Raw genomic sequence first — 16923 nt, forward strand, 5'->3', positions numbered from 1 at the left:
CACTCGTATTTACACATATCCCCATGAACTGTTCAGAATGACAAGAGAGAAAAGGAATACACACACACACATACACACACTCACACACACACACACACACACACACACACACACACACACACACACACACACACACACACACTCTCTCACACACACACACACACACACACACACACACACACACACACACACACACACACACACACACACAGAATAATAGACCGACAGACAGACAGACTTAACTTACATGTGGGATTTCTGCTTCTCTGGTTCTGTTCACTGCCGCCTGTAACGCCTGAAGGGACCCGTACCCGTATCTGTGATTAGGAAAGGTAGATGGAAATATGATTATGTTCTGTATATACGTACACAGCTGTCTAGCTATCTATATGTCCATATGTCAATATATCTATCTATCAGGTTTTACATATATATATATATATATATATATATATATATATATATATATTTATTTACCAGTAGGAAATCCAGCGCTGACCGGTTAAAAATTTATGACCGTGTATACGACACTGAGCGGAACCCTTGGGAGTCACCCGCCTTTGGAAGACGACCCTTGGAGTCCCATACTACACACTGAACATGTGTTCTTCCTTGGACCCCGTTTTGTGAGGGAAATATTCCCTATGGACTTATTCCTACCATGGATCTGTTTCCAACATATACCTATTCCCTACTGACCTACTTTCGCTTTACCAACTCACCCGCCCTGCCTTCTGGCCCATCTTCCCATCCACCTACCTTTCCCACCCTTCCCACCTACCATGCTCATACCCACAATGCCCATGAATCCACACTCACCCATTCACCCTGCCTTCCACTCATCCACGCACCAATTACTCATGGACCAATTTTCCCACTACTAAACACACTGCCCTACCAATTCACCCATCCTTCCCATCCAACCATCCACCCTGCCCATTCACCCACCCTCCCACCCACTCACAGTCGTCCATCCACCCTACCCATTCTCTCACTCACGGATTCCCCATGGACCTATTTGCCCACTCACCCTCCCTATCCACCCACCTACACCCACTCCTGTCCACCCACTCATCCACTCCGCCCGCCCACCCACCCACATTCATGGCCACCCACTCACCCACCCACGCTGCCCCACCACATTCACATCCCACATTCAGTCACCCACATCACCAAACCACCAAACTTCCCTACCTGTTATAATAATATTGATATGCTCGTAGAGCAAAATTCAAACTCTGCTGTAAAAGCTCTACCCAGTTGAAATGCACGATTAGTGACTTAATTTGTTCTAATCTTGGCCATCAGGGACGCCACTTTAGCCACTTTAAACTACGTCAATACTCTCATTTAGAGCCCTCTTGCTTCAACTAATGTACGTTTAAATTCCACAGTAGAAACACACACACACACACACACACACACACACACATATACACGCAACCAGACAGTTTTGATCAAACTCTGAAAGCCTTTCGCAGTGAAAAGGTCTGTAACTATTTCCGTTAAACCTCCAGCATTGGGGCGTTTATTTATTTGTTCTTATTACCGTCAGACGATTTTATTCAGCGAAGACGAGATTTTTTTTAACCTGATGTGATGTATACAGCACTCATCGACGCCTTTAATCAATTCACTCCAATGACGTACTTGTTTATTCTGGCTACTTTTTGATGCTATATTAAACTTCGGAGGTACTTTTCCAACAGGACGGGGTAGACACAGCCTCCAGTAATCCCTTCAGTACCAGAGACACTTGCTAACTTGACTAAAATGTCCTGTTATTAGCAAGAACGAACTTGGAGAAAGAAACACCGATGTGGGACTTAGTGTGTATTGACGTTTCGCCTCATGGACCTCACCTTCCTTACCCTACCTGTCCCCCCTACCATCCCTAGCCAATACCTCACCCCCCCACACACCCACTGCCTAGTTCTGCTATATATACAGGAAATGTGGTTATATTCAGCAACTGTATTCTGAGGAAGCCATGAGGCGAAACGTCAATACACACTAAGTCCCACATTGGTGTTTCTTTCTCCAATTTGTCAACGAACAGTGTATCAAGAACGAACTTTTAATAATGTTACCGGACTGAAGTTGGGGAGTTGAAGTCATATCAGAACCGTCTGGAACTTACACGAATGAAGTGAAGAATGACGTCATCGTAATGGAAGGGATGATAATATTCCTGCTAACGTCAGAGGATTTTTTATTAGCTTGGGGGGAAACCTGTCATACTAGGGGTCACACTCCACCTTTAAGACCTTTAGTACAGGGCCGAATTTTTTCTTATTTTATTCTTGCTATCGACAGACTATTTCATTCAGCTTCCGAGGGATTTTTCTTTTCTTTTTTTTGAGTTGTTTTCTACAGACAATAAGATTATAACATACTATGCCATCAAACAGAAGTGGTTAACCTCTTCAGTATGATGATGTCTTTTCAACAGGTTACTTTTGATGTAGCAATGAAAGGGCTAGCATTGTCTACATATAAGCCCTTCGCCTAGAAAACTCTCTCCTAGGCTAAATGAAATCGCACAGGGATAGCAAATATACGTCAGATGTCATCGTGCTGAAGCGGCTGAAAGTGTGGTTGACAAAGGTGACATTTTTGTTGTACTCGTATTTTTGCAAGCATCAGACGATTTAATTCGGCTTTGAAGAAACTGTTCTATATGCTGTTGTACTATTAACTTTATTAGTATGAGAGGCTTTTCTTCGGTTGAATATACAGGTTTATCCTCTGAAAGCAGCAAGATTACACATTTTCAAAAATGTGGCCAGATTCAAGGACTGAAGTGCCTTTAATTTGGTGGCAACAGTATCATGTACAAATATGCTTGCCCTTTGATTTCGATGATTTGTTAATTTCCCTTTCTGTCCTTATTAGCACTAAAAAAGTTATTCAGTTTAGAGCAGACCTCTCGTAGTGACTGAGTAAATGTAGGCTCTGTTTTATCTCTCGTGCCTCCAGGCCTCCATTAGGTTGAACACAGTTACTTGGTGACAGTGAGAACATTGCGAACAGTATATCTTCGGAGTTAATGGGTAATGGGATGATTAGGAGTGGTGGAAACCTACAATCCTGCAAATCAATAGACTGGACAGTTACCACAGGCCTGTCTTGTTTTTAAAAATAACACAAGAAAAGGTGGACCGGATCAGACACACAGACACATTTCTAATAAATTAGCTGTTACACCTGTGCAGTGTTTTCACAAGAATTACAACGGGAGGGCATAATATTCCATAACTTTAGTTCTTCCTGCAAAGGCAGATCTTGGGGACGAAGGAGAATCGACCGAAAATAATGTCCAGAATCCCATCTCCAGTTACTGAGATATGGTGTCCACCAGCTGTAATGCAAACAACGCCGACATCCACTACCGTTACGTCCTTGCGATAACTCCTGCACACCTTTAACATAGCCTACAACATTTATATTTTATCCTTGCTGTCTCAAGATGGTTTTACTTAGCTTATGAGAGAATTTTAAAGCATGAGGTCCTTCCAAAGTTAAAAACAGGCCTTATGGAGACAGCAGGAATATACGATAATTAAAAAAAAAAAAAAATGTTACAGGAGTGAAGGAGTTAACCAGCAACACAAATGCCAGATCAGCTTTTGTCTAGTTTCACGGGTAGAAAACAAAGGCTTTTTACGACAGCCTGTTCTTACTTAGAACTGAAATAGGGACCTGTATTGCAAGTTATACGGCTGGATGTTAATATCGGGGATTGCTTTACTGTTTGCCTTGCCAGTCAGGTTGATAGCTTCGCTCTCCTTGGAACAAAGAAGTGATCAATATCCAGTCTTCTGTACTGCTCTCGTCACAGAGTATAGTCAGCATTACTATTAACTATTCGTCGGTTATGAAGCTTACACATTTGATCTCACAGCGGTGGAAAAATCTGACAAAACGTTTCACTGAGGCTATCCGAAAACAATAAACCTTTTCGCTACAGTGGTGCCTTCATTTCTTGTATATATATATATATATATATATATATATATATATATATATATATATATATATATATATATATATATATATATATATATATATACTAGAAAACAAAAATTTTCTTATAAAATGATTGTTAAGAAGTAGGAATGGAAAAAGTGCACAGGTAAGAGATGAAAAAAGCACAAAAACAAGAGAGCATACAGGATGGGAGGAGATCTGAAGAATTATACCCATTACTACATTCCACCAGCTACAGGTTTGTGGTTAAAGTGTGGAATGTAGTAATGGGTATAGGTCTCCAAATCTCCTCCCATCCTGAATGCTCTCTTGTTTCTGTGCTTTTTTCATCTCTTATCTGTGCACTTTTGCCATTCCTACATCATAACAACCATTTTAGAAGAAAATTTTTGTTTTCTAGTTTCTGATCTTTTTGTGGACATAATTATGCACAAAGCAAGTGCTAGATTTGGATTGTTACATGCATAGCATACTGAATGACTAAAACGAGGGTGCCTTCCCGTGAAAAGTATTTTGGCACGCTCTTTAACTGTAGGCGAGCTGTTGCCAACCAATATTGTGCAAAATGGCGTACTTACGGGTAACTGTGATAGCGGTTTTCAGGCCGTAACTCGCGAACCGTAGCCTGAATCTAATATACTATAGCAGTAGCCGTGTGTGTGTGTGTGTGTGTGTGTGTGTGTGTGTGTGTGTGTGTGTGTGTGTGTGTGTCAGTATTTTGGGTAGCCGAAACTACACATTCAAATCGCACCAAATTTGGCACAGAAATCGCAAAAAATTCGCTGATGTGAAAAAAACTTGGTCCCATCACGATTGAAAAAACTTTTACTAGATTTAATAAGTGATCACATTTTGACCAAAAAACGTCGCTCCCGGAGCCCGGCATAGGATCTCCGTAGAATTTTTTGCCCAAAGGTAGAATTAAAATATATTGAAGCAGTAGTCGTGTGTCTGTGTGTGTATTTCGGACTTCCCGAAGCTGCAAATAACACGATCAATTGGTTAGCTGCAAAAAATCCAAGTGACAGCGTTACACTAGAACAGCAGATAAACGCGAGAGCCCTCCTCAGGAGCAAGTGCGAGGGGCCCGAAGAGCCCTCGAGCACTTGTACCTTTCTAAACATGAAACATCTACACTTGAGGAGCAGCGTTTTGGTGCACAGTACGCTCGCGTGCGCCTTTACATTTTGGAGGTATGGCTGATGAAGAAGAAAGAAAGAACATAATCGATATTTTTGCGGTTCGATTTTGCGACTCCTACAAAGGTTAGCAAGACTTTGCCAGTAGTTTTGCACTTGAACAGCGAAGGTCTTTAGTTCATGAGCTTAGAACTAAGCTTTGTGACCGTTTTCCCGCCAATGCTAGTATGCCCTATAAGAGAGGACGCCACTCTGAACCTGCGCCATTCCTACTTACGGAGTGCTACCGAACTCCATGATATCATATATACGAGTATATATATATATATATATATATATATATATATATATATATATATATATATATATATATATATCATCCAATCCTACATGAGGAGCGTAGGAGCCCGGGGTTAGGCAAGTTGGCCATGACATAGATGAGAGTGACCAGCCTCACTCATCCCTGAGTTGCATAACAGGAGCAATAAACCCCGACCACCCCTTGGATATAAACTTTCACCGGCTCAATCCAACTGGAGCACCGAAATTACCCACTAAACCACCAGGCACCATAATTTGGTTATATGGTTACCACCCAGCGTAGTAAATGGTTTCCTTGTGTACAGGAAACCATTTGGCTTGTCACTCAGTGTTGAGTCACTCATAAGCAGAAGGAAAAGGAAAGAATGAAGGAAAGAAAGGTAGAAGGGAGTGTAAAGTCACCCGTAGGCAGAAGGATGAGGAAAGAAAGATGTGAAGAAAGACGGAAGAGGAAGGAAGTAAATGGGGAAGGAGGAGAAGAAAGGGCAGACACCCGAGAGCAGTGCTATATCCAGTGTGTGGATGGTGAGTGCCCTCACGTACCACCAATCATACTCTACATTTTGTTTATATTCAACTTAGGAGGGATTTCTCGAGAAGACTACTAAGTTGAAAAATTATATAATCCGGAGACCAGAAGAACAGTACAAGACAAAAGTCTCTCTCTCTCTCTCTCTCTCTCTCTCTCTCTCTCTCTCTCTCTCTCTCTCTCTCTCTCTTCTAAAGCTGAAAATGAGCTGTCATTATTTTGATTTGTGATTATTGTAAATGTGTCTCCTGGTTAAATTACTTCTGCTGCCCGCTAACAGTTCCAGAAATGCAAAACACTTTTTTTTTTTTTTTTTTTTTTCGCTTTTTCTCATTTTGTTTCCCTTCTTCACGTCACCGCTCTTTTCCTTGCCTGTCCTTTCCTTTTTCTGTCTTCTTTTTTTCGCCTATCCTCTCCCTTTCCCGATTCAACCTGCCTTTTTGGTCGTTTGGTGGCAGTTATGGCGTTCTAGTACAGCTTTCACCATGCCGCCTTCAGAAAGCAGGGTGACATAATTTTTATATTATTCTTGCTACTACCAAATCCACCAAACACACACGCACACACACACACACACACACACACACACACACACACACACACACACACACACTACAAAATATTTACACCAGTTTATCCCCAGCTCAGGCAACTCACTCCAACCCCCACTGCTCCCCATTTCCTATCATCATTACCAGTGCACCTCTCATTCATCCCAGTGCATCCTTCATTCATCCCAGTACATCCTTCATCCATCCCAGTGCATCCTCCAGTCATCCCAGTGCACCATCCATTCATCCCAGTGCATCCTTCATTCATCCAATACTTCTTTCATTCATTCCAGTACATCCTTCATTCATTCTTCGACTATCTTACTTCTACGATGGAACACATTCTGTCCATTTCTCCTTTCTCTGAAATCTCCATTCTTGGAGATTTCAATGTTCACCACCACCTTTGGCTCTCCTCTCCTTTCACGGATCCACCTGGTGAACAAGCCTACATCTTTTCTATCCTTAATGACCTAGAGCAGCTTGTACAGCACCCTACCCGTATCCCTGACCGCCTTGGAGAGAGCTCCAACATACTTGACCTCTTCCTCACAACCAATCCTTCTGCTTACTCTGTTAATCTTTTCTCTCCGTTGGGCTCCTCCGATCACAACCTTATTACCTTAACCTGTCCTATCGCTCCAGTACGGCCTGCGGACCCTCCAGGGAAAAGTCGTCTGTGGCATTTTGGAGCTGCGGACTGGGAGGCCCTCAGGCAGTACTTCTTTGATTTTCCCTGGAATGATTATTGCTTCCATGGCCGTGAGCCATCTGAGTGTGCCTTGCGCATTACGGAGGTTATTCTCTCGGGCATGGAAGCATACATTCCTTTCTCATATCCTTTGACTAACGCAAGAAAGCCTTGGTTTAATCACGCTTGTTCTAATGCTGTCCGCAACAAGGAGAGGGCCTACAAAAGGTACCGGAGCCAACCCACCCCTGAATCACATAATCTTTACGTTTCTGCCCGGAATCGTGCTAAGTCTGTTCTTCGCTCTACTAAAAATAATTTCATCCATACTAAATGCTCTCAACTCTCCAACTCGAATTCTTCTCGCTCCTTCTGGCACCTTGCCAAAAATCTTTCTAACAACTTTACCTCATCATCCTTCCCTCCTCTTTTCTACTCTGATGGTTCTGTAGCTATTTCTTCTACTGATAAAGCAGATCTCTTCGCACAGACTTTCTCCTCCAATTCCACCTTAGACGATTCCGGTGCTGTTCCTCCATCACTTCCCCCCTCTGACTTCCTCATGGCTGACATTAAAATTTCTTCAGTTGATGTATTTTCTGCCATTACTGGCCTCAGTACTAACAAGACATATGGGCCTGATGGAGTCCCTCCTGTTGTTCTCAAAAACTGTGCTTCTGTGCTTACACCCTGCCTAGGCAAACTATTTCGCCTTTGTCTGTCAACTTGTACCTTTCCTTCTTGCTGGAAGTTTGCTTTCATTCAGCCAGTCCCAAAGAAGGGTGACCACTCCCAACCCTCCAACTATCGTCCAATTGCTTTAACGTCCTGTATTTCAAAAGTTTTCGAGTCAATTCTTAATAAAAAATTTTAAGGCATCTTTCCTATCACAACCTTCTTTCCGATCGTCAGTATGGGTTCCGTCAGGGACGCTCCACTGGCGATCTTCTCACCTACCTTTCAGACTCCTGGTCATCCTCCTTTCGGGACTTTGGCGAAAGCTTTGCCATTACACTTGACATCTCAAAGGCTTTCGATCGAGTCTGGCATAAATCTTTAATTTCCAAACTGCCCTCCTACGGTTTCTATCCTTCTATCTGTGCCTTCATCGCTAGCTTCCTTTCTGGTCGTTCTATAGCCGCTGTCGTAGACGGCCATCGTTCTTCTCCTAGATCTATCAACAGTGGTGTTCCTCAGGGCTCTGTCCTATCACCAACTCTCTTCCTTTTATTCATCAATGATCTTCTAAGCTGTACATCTAACCCTATCCACTCATACGCTGATGACTCCACCCTTCATCTTTCCATTCGGTTCCCGCAACGCCCATCTCAACAGTTACTTCAAGAAACAAGGGATGAGGCTATGGCACACCTAATGTCTGACTTGGCTCATATCTCTGACTGGGGTAAAAATAATATGGTTGTCTTTAATGCATCTAAGACTCAGTTCTTACACCTATCAACCCGACAAAATCTTCCACAGGTATACCCACTAATGTTTAATAATATTCAGATTAATCCTGCATCATCCTTGAACATGCTTGGGGTTTCATTTACTCGGGACTTATCTTGGAAAGATCATATTACATCTCTTGTAAAATCTGCTTCCAAGAGATTGGGTGTGCTAAGCCGACTCCGCTCTTTCTTTACCCCTGCACAATTGTTGACTCTATACAGGGGTTTTATCCGCCCCTGTGTGGAGTACAACTCTCATGTGTGGGGAGGCTCCCCACATACAGCTCTTCTCAATAGGGTGGAGTCAAAGGCTTTTCGTCTCATTAACTCTCCTCCTCTTACTGGCTCCCTTCAACCTCTGTCTCTTCGCCGCACTGTTGCATCTTTATCTCTTTTCTATCGCTACTTTAATGGTCACTGCTCCTCTGAACTGTCTGCTTGCATTCCTCCACCTCTACGACGGGCGCGTAGCACCCGTCTGGCAGCAAACTCTCATCCCTTTTCTGTCCAACTCTCTAATGCAAGAGTTAACCGTTACTCCCAGTCTTTCATTTATGCAACAGGTCAGCTCTGGAACTGTCTCCCTCTGTCTGTATTTCCTCCTGCCTATGATCTCCAGTCTTTCAAACGTAGTGTGTCCAGGCATCTCAAAATGATCGGATCTTGAATTTGGCTCTCTATTGTATTTTGTTTTTCTCTTGGAGGGAACTGTTACTGCGGGCTCATGGCCTTTGGTTCCTTCTTCCTCGCATTAAAAAAAAAAAAAAAAAAAAAAATCTCAGTAACTCTCCCCACTCTTCCACCCAATTTTCCTTCACATCCTAGCTCTCTCCAGACAATCGCAGTTGACACACTCCACTGCACCAGTCACTCTAGTCTGGTACTCTCCACTAGTCCATGTAACGCCAATATCACTCAGCTCAGTACTAACATGAGTCCACCTAAAACTAAAACCAATCAATATAATACCAATACTACTTCACCTACTGCACTACTGGCCCACCCAGTACTCGTACCAATCCATGTAATGCTAAGGCCGCTTTCACACGAGGCCACCGGTGGCCGCCACCGATGGCCTCCACTGGTGGCCCAGTGTGAAGGGGCCGGCAACTGGTGGCGCCGTATGAATGCTTCGATTTGAAAAATGCTTTGCAGCAAGTGGCGGACACTAGTTGCGCGAGCGAGCCACCCGCGGGAGCTGGTTGCCGGCCAGGCAACCGCAGAGGCCTCGTATGAAAGGCTCCATTGAAAAATATGGGAGGCAACTAACTGAGGCCACCGGTGGCCGCCACCGGTGGCCTCGTGTGAAAGTGGCCTACTACTATCCCACCTAATGCCACCACCAATCCACTACAGTACCAGTGCTATCATTCCCCACCTAATGCCAATACCAGTAATCTACCCAGTAACACCAATTCCATTTCAGTAAGAGCTGATTTAATATTAACTCCACTCCACTTAATACCATCAACGCCGCCACTGCCAGTTCACCTAATACAAGTACAATTCACGTAAGATTAATTCTTTGGACCTGACGAGTCGTACTTTCTCTTTTATTCACGCTGCCTCCAGACGGTTTTCTTCATCTCAAGAGAGGCTTTCTTACTGGAAGGGTTAGATATAGCCATCATTAGCCCTTCAATGCTAAAGTGCTCTGAAAAAATAATCGTCTGTGCTCTGACTGAGAGGTTAAACACTAATCCCACTGTACCAATATACTCACCTCATACAAATACTATTACCCGTTACCCTAATGTTGGCACTCCTCCACCTTATACCAGTACTATTTTAGCCAGCACCACTACAACCACCAGTACACCAATGCGAGTCATCTTAAATGCTAACACTACTCCCCCTAGTGCCAAAATTTGTCTGTTCATCACCGTCACCAGTCCACCTAATACATGTACCACTAACGGTCTAACCAATCCTAACACTACTGCATCTATCAACACCAGCACCAGTACACCTAATATTAATGTCTTTTTAATATTAACATTCACCTAATACCAACACAGATCTACTTAATACTACCAATTCACCTGATACTTACCTACACAACTGGAAGCCAAGTGCCCAATATGGTGGCATAACAGGGCGGTGTATGAGGCTGGTGTACTGGGCTACCACGCTCTCAGGTTCAGGGCCCAGTACCATGTAGAGGTCCAGTACACCACCGATAGTCCGGAACGTGATGGCAGGGTAGTCCAGGAGTTGATAATCTGGGCAGGGACAAGTAAATGGGATAATATAGTGCTTTTTGTAACGGACTGAATAATTAGACAAAAACAGTAATGGAAATAGTAATATGATGCATAAGCCATATGTTTCTGTACGTGCATATGTTTGTATGCTTGCACACTCTTTATCCCATGTGTGAAGCTCTACTAACACACTCCCAGGCTTTGATTTAAGAGTCCAGAAGGTCAACTGATCCGAGGGCCGTTGGAGCAAGATGACTCTTTAAATTACCGGAGGGGTCACCCCCTACAAGCTTGCGCACTGGCACGTGTGTGTGTGTGTGTGTGTGTGTGTGTGTGTGTGTGTGTGTGTGTGTGTGTGTGTGTGTGTGTGTGTGTGTGTGTGTGTGTGTGTGTGTGTGTGTGTGTGTGTGTGTGTGTGTGTGTGTGTGTGTGTGTGTGTGTGTGTGTGTGTGTGTGTGTGTGTGTGTGTGTGTGTGTGTGTGTGTGTGTGTGTGTGTGTGTGTGTGTGTGTGTGTGTCTGTGTTTGTGTGTGTGTATTTACTGTACTTTGAGAAGTGCATGATATTATTGTAGCCTGTTGTGATGGAATGGCATTGATTGTGAGAGATCAGGTGTACATTATCGAGGGCACCTTAATGAAGTGAAATGTGAAGACATATATGTATTTATGTTTTGCAGCGTCCGGCTCGCACACGCATGGGCGACCAGGTAGTGTTAAAGGCAGTTAAACACCCACCTCCAGCTAGGATTGACCTCCAACATTGTACACTACTGCACCGAATAAGTGTGCAGACCCAGGGGAGCACCCAGAAATTTTGTAAGGGGGGGGGGCCGTAGTGAGGTGAGGTCAGGTAATCCGCTAATTACTGGGAGGTCACATGCAGGTTTAGAGTCAGGGAGCTGCTGGCTCATGTGTTACTCTTTGTTTGTACCTGCCAATTTTGTCATGTTTTGCTGTTATCGAAATAAATATATATAAAATTTTAAAGGACCCAAAGAGCTAAGGGGGGGGGGCCGGGCCTGGTGCCCCCCCCCCTGGGTGCCCCCCTGTGCAGACCACTCGTTCAGTGGAAGCTCTGATGATTGTTACTATTGCTATTGCTGTTGTTGTTTTATTATTGGCCACCTCATACTGCCCTTGTTGTTAGCTACGTTGTCTTGCTTGGTTTCTTTCTCTTGGTCTTTCTTTCTTGTTTAATTGTGCCAAGCATTTCTACCCTTCAGAATTAACAGATTCCGATCAGATCTGGACACAATGACCAGCCTATGATCTAGTTGTGTCGGCAAGGTTTTGGTTGCTAGGCAACTACTCGTTGCCTAGCAACGGCCGAAATAACGCCTTTTTCAGACTTTTCACGTTTTGAGCTGTAGAAGCATTACTAATGGGTGTAGAAAGGTGTGACTTGTTAAGGCGTAATCTTGAGCTCATTCCCTATTGGCAGTGTGCCATCTACTAGTTTTCGAGTGGCAACCCCACGAAGACTGGCCTCAGAGTCCCTACAAACCAGTACCGGTTTTCGAAAATGTCCACCTAGTTCCCTAGCAGCTTATTGGAGCTGTATGAATGTTTGCATGCTTATAGACATTGACTAGTACTACAAATTTCTATGTACACCTACCTGCTACACCGGCCAGGTCAGGGGTCAAAGGTCATCAAATGTAAAAACAGTGGAAACAGCAAAAATCACGACTATGCGTGCTTGAAATGCTATGACTCCAAAGAATATTAGCTAGGGTTATGCTTCTTGGGTGGAATGTTGTACTGGAGTACCTCCATGTAAAAATGACATTTAGTGTCGAAACTCACTTCCAGTCACTCGTAGCACCGCGTAAGAGTTGTACCTCTGGTGGGCCATTCAGCGAATTTCAAGCTCCCTAGCTCCACAGTGGGCGGATGGAATCGAATGAAACTTTGCATACCTACAGACGTTAATGAGTACTACAAGTGTGCTTCGTATATGCATGACCTATACCTGCCAGGTCAGAGGTCAAGAGTTATCAAGTGCAGAAAATATGAAAAACGCTAAAATTACGACTTTGCTCCCACGAACTGCTAAGGCTCCAAAGATTATTAAGCCAGGGCTATGAATCTTGGCTGGAATGTTGCACTGGAGAACCTCCATACAGCAATGACTTTTTGTGTCGAAACTCACTTTTAGACGCTGGCAGCGCCACCTACAATTTGTACCGAGGGTGGGCCATTTCACGAATTTCAAGTCCTCTAGCACCAGAGTGGGTGGATGGAATCGAATGAAATGCTAATAGATATTAATGAGTACTACGAGTGTACTTCGTAAATCCTTGACCTATATCTGCCAGGTTAAGGTTCAAAGGTCATCATGTGCATGACCTATATCTGCCATGTCAGGGATCCAATGTCATCAAATGCACTTCAGCAGAAAATCACTAAAATTACGACTAAGCTCACGCGAAATGCTAAGGATTCGAAGGTTATTGACCCAGAGCTATGATGCTTGGGTGGGATGTTGTCCTTCGATATCGTTATACAGGAGTGACTTTTCATATCGAAAATCACCGGTCACTGAGAAAGCGCTGGCCGTCTTAGAGCTGGCAATCGTCGTCTACTTGTTTGTTATTATTATTATTATTATTATTATTATTATCATTATTATTATTATTAAATATTACATTATGATTATTATTTGTAGCAGTAGTAGTATCATCATTATCAAAATAATAATGATGCTGATGTTGATTAAATTTAATGACAATGATGATGATGGTGATGATGATGTAGCTGCTGCGGCTGTTGCTGTTATTGTTGTTATTGTTATTGTTTTTAGTGTTGTTGTTTTTGTTGTTGTTGTTGTTGCTCTGATGATGGCCATGCTAACAATGGACGCATCAATTATAATTAGTCTATACTGTACTCTGTTGACCTCACCTTGGCCTAAAATTGCAATCCCTCCATCTGGAACGCTGGGTTATAACAATAGATTTAGACTTAAATATTAGGCTAATCACTAAGATGTAATACAGAATGGATGTAAGGCCACAGTATTGTCTTTCTCCTCCACTGAGCTATGTGAAACAACCAACAATGGATGATAATTTGGGCCAGGTTAAAGTGAATGAACTATACGATATTGTTTTAAAATACTGTAGTACGAATAGAGTTCTATAAAATTCTGATGTGGAGGGAAGATATGGATGAAAAAACACGTAACTTCTGAATGTTATGTAAGCCAGTGAAGTGAGGGTGGGGGTGTGGGGTGATGTGGCCAGATGGCACAAAAAATAAAATAAAATCATGACAGGCCCAATGGTTAACCCCTTCGGCCGGGTGACGTCATTATTTTTCTTTTTTATTCATGTCAAAATAAAACATTTTCATTCACCTTGGGGCAGGGCCCTGTTTTAACAGAGATTATGGAGGCTATATCGAATTATACCAGTTCAAAATTTTTCTCCTAAACTGAATACAATTGTCTGTATGTAACTGTCATGAATCAGTTCGCGACATTTCCGTTTTGTGAGAAGCCACGAACTATTAGTGGAAAACTCACTGTGTATTGCTCAGTTAACCGTTTCTCTCTCCCTTTCGGAGTATACTTTTCAAAACATTCGTCACTTTCAAAAGTGACCGATTTAATGCACGTCACTAAGTGCGCTACTGAGCGATACAATTGTTTCTTTATCGTTCGCCTCTGCTTCCCTCAACCGTTAGCCACGCCTTGCGTCCTGCCCATACAATGTATTTGAATTCAGTCTTGTGTTTGCTGTGACGGAGAAAGGTTCTGTGCTCAGAAGTGGAGAGGTCAGCTAGCACCCCAAGCTCCACTAGTTCAGTAATCCCAGTACTCCCACCTTAGTGGTGATACATAGCATTCATCAACTGGTATTTCTTTTGTGTATTTTGTAGTTTTAAGAGCTTAGTTAAGGTGTTTTTCCCTAGGCGTAAGTATTTAGCTTTTGTGAGAGTGAGTGAGTGCGTCTCATTTAATTGATTTGAATTGTAACGTTAAATTTATTTTTTGTGATTAATAAATTTAACAGTTCTATTTCTTGAGCTTAATGTAGAGTAAAAATCTTGTTTCATTTCTCCATAATTAAGCTTATTTTCCATATAGCTCCTAGCTTGCATAAACGTTTGCTTTCATAACTGGTACTTAGACCAGTCTTGTTGTATTAACTTAATATCCGTTGTGCCACCTAGGAGTTAATGCACCAGCAAGGACCTGATATTGTTATTAGTATTAGTTATTTATTGTCAAGGGTGAAGTAACTTTCTCCAGAGGCTAACAGTACAGTAATTCAGCAATTGTGAGTAATTAGTCTCTGCTGTGTACTGTGGAGAAAGTTTATAAATTCTCGTTCTCAGAGAGTCGTGCGAAGAAGCCGCGTAAAGTAATCATTGCTTGATGTAGCAAGACAATCATTGTCTCTGCTCTTCAATATTATTGAATATTATTATCAATTTAAATAACATTTAACCATTTATATTCCAAAATTACCGTGATATTATAAAAACCCCGTGACAATTGGCGACCTCATTCCAGGATATTAACTCCTAGCTCTAAAGCTATTCACGAGATAGTGCTCACTCATTCATATTTAGGTATTTATCATTAAAGTTTATAGACACAAGTTTACTGGTGGTTACCGTTGATTTAGCAAGTGAATTTTTGCTTTATTAATCAATAGAGTACTTAACTCTAGTTTATTCTTGGTAACGCCACACGATTTTATTCGCTCCTGGGTAGCCGCCGTACCCATTGTGTTTATTATTGAGTCTTCCCAGTCATTTACATTTTTGATTTATTCTTTGCCAGTTAACTGGATAAGACTGGTCACCACTAGCTTGTGTCTGTACTCTTTACTTGTGTTTATTAGTATTCGTCGCTAAGCAGTCAGTACTCAGTTTCGGTTACTTAGTAAATTGGGCTAGCATCATGGCTACAGCTGTATTTTTACAGGAAGCCAAAGATATGGGACTTACGGACCCAACTGAAATCAAAGAATACATACTCTCACGGTTCAATTACGAGCAAGAACGTGAGAAAGATGCTCGTGAAGAGCGTAGAATTCAGCGCGAATACGAGCGAGAACAGCGTGAACACGAGCAAAAACAGCGCGAACTCGAACTAGTACAAGAGCGAGAACAGCGCGAATACGAGCGTGAACAACGAGACAAAGAACGAGAACATGAACTTGAAGTGATGAAGCTCAAGCGAGATTCCTTGGCTTCAGACACGTCTGGTGCAGTTGGTTCAAGCTCCACGAGCGTTCTCCCTGCACATGTCCTGGCGACCCCACGCATCAAGCTTCCTTCATACAAGGAAAGCGAGCGAATCGAGCCGTACATAGCTCGTTTTGAGGACATGGCAGACTTATATCAACTGGATGAGGCAGCTAAGCGGCTTCAGTTTCTTAGCCTATTTGAGGGCCCTGCCCTCGATATTCTCCACAGAATTCGTGGAGACAATCTCACATATGAGATGATGAAAGCTGCACTCATTAAGGCGTATGGTCTCACAGTAGACGACGCCAAAGTTCAGTTCATGCGAGCTCGTCTCCAAGACAAGGAGACAGCTGTTCAGTTCCTTGATCGTCTCACAGCTTACTTAAATGAGTGGATGGAGAAAGATGAAACTCCTTCCACGCGTGAGGGGATAATTGACCTTATGCTGCGTACACAGCTAGAGAGGTCGTGGCCTGCTGAGCTCATAGCACAGCTTAAGATCTGCCAGGTGAAAGATGCCAGCCAAATGGCAGAGAAGGCTGACGCATTCTTTACTGCATACGGGTATCAAGCTCGTAAGCAAAACACCTGGAGCAGAAAAGATACTGCCAAGTCTGGGAAGCCGTCTCAGACTGAATCCCAGCACCAAGGCCGTTCTCAGAGTAATGGCCAAGGTCCAAAACCGCAGTGGAAGGACCAGGGGCAAAACACTCAGAAACCTAAGTGGAAGAGGTACAACAAGTACCCTAACCAACAGCAGTATCTGCCACGCAATCGACCTTCGGGACAAACTTTTTCACCACCAGCTCAAAAGAGGCAGGAAGCGAATGCAGCCTTCATT

The 16923-nt window shown here is 43.0% G+C and overlaps 1 pseudogene; it reads right to left on the reverse strand.

Moving 5' to 3' along the window:
- The window catches only part of LOC145401977 (maltase-glucoamylase-like), a 189263-nt pseudogene that overhangs the window by 48359 nt on the left and 123981 nt on the right, over positions 1–16923 (reverse strand).

The sequence above is a fragment of the Coenobita brevimanus genome, chromosome 57 (assembly GCF_032717465.1).
Source record: "Coenobita brevimanus isolate Jiangsu-jjx chromosome 57, ASM3271746v2, whole genome shotgun sequence".
In the NCBI taxonomy this organism is placed as follows: Eukaryota; Metazoa; Arthropoda; class Malacostraca; order Decapoda; family Coenobitidae; genus Coenobita; species Coenobita brevimanus.